Here is a 904-nt window from a genome sequence, read left to right as displayed (position 1 = left end):
GGTGCAACAAAATCTGTTTTAAACTAAACATAAAATTTAAAATATTAAAATTGAACCATTACTCTATTAGAAGGTAAACTTATTTGTAGCTCATCTTGAATATATATGATTGAAGAGTCAGAGGAGGGATTTTCAGATGGAGACTTCAGTGCAGGGAAGGTCCATTTCCTGTAATTATTACAGAATAAACCACTAGACAAGAATATATCCTCGTCGATTTGAAAACCATCCCCTAAAGACAAACTCGGGCATGTGCATTTCTCCTGCATCACCACAACACATCTCGTCTCTTCCTATCGCACACTTTTCTAGGTTACAGTGTTGAGACTACCAGGACCAGTAGCATCTTCGTGGGAGAAGGAGATGAAGGTTATTACTCTCACAAACCACCTGCTGTAACAAACAACCTTCCAAGGCTGAGAAAAATGAACATGATTCATAAAACTTAACAAAACAAAATCCTCACTTCGACAAAGACTGCCTTTAAATGTAGTCATGTATATTTATAATAAAAAACAAAAACTGTGCTTACGTGTAGAACACTAAAACTGATCCTAGAAAATATTTGAAGGTCAGGGCTCTATTTTGGACTGGTTTTATTACAGGGCTCTGAGGAGGAAGGAACTGTGCACCCGCAGAACTAAAATAAAGAGGCGAGCTCTCAAACCTCAGTGGGACAAAATGCTGAGGCGAGCCCAAAAAACCACCACCCTCTGCTTCCTTTCTTTAGCCGCACTAAACTGAGACGAGAAGAAACGCTGCTCTCTACAGAGGGAAAGGACTCACTTTTGCTTCTGGAAGACAGAACAGAAGAGAGGGGATAGGAGCTAGATTAAACGTCATTTTACTATCAACAAAACATGTCATCAACATTTTCTGTGTAAATTGACATGGACAAGGTGGG

The 904-nt window shown here is 39.4% G+C and overlaps 1 protein-coding gene across 5 annotated transcripts in view; it reads right to left on the bottom strand.

The window, feature by feature from the left end:
• Positions 1–6: 6 nt before the first annotated feature.
• acin1b (apoptotic chromatin condensation inducer 1b) overlaps positions 7–904 on the bottom strand; it is a 26858-nt gene continuing 25960 nt past the window's right edge. For all 5 annotated transcript variants that reach the window (XM_032544087.1, XM_032544088.1, XM_032544091.1 and 2 more), the window contains one exon: positions 7–904. This exon is cut by the window's right edge and continues 573 nt beyond it. The gene's annotated coding sequence lies outside the window, so the exon portion shown is untranslated.

This window comes from Etheostoma spectabile, chromosome 19 (genome assembly GCF_008692095.1).
Source record: "Etheostoma spectabile isolate EspeVRDwgs_2016 chromosome 19, UIUC_Espe_1.0, whole genome shotgun sequence".
Classification (NCBI taxonomy): Eukaryota; Metazoa; Chordata; class Actinopteri; order Perciformes; family Percidae; genus Etheostoma; species Etheostoma spectabile.
The sequence above is the reverse complement of the archived record's forward strand: the minus strand, read 5'-3'. Positions and strand labels throughout refer to the sequence as shown.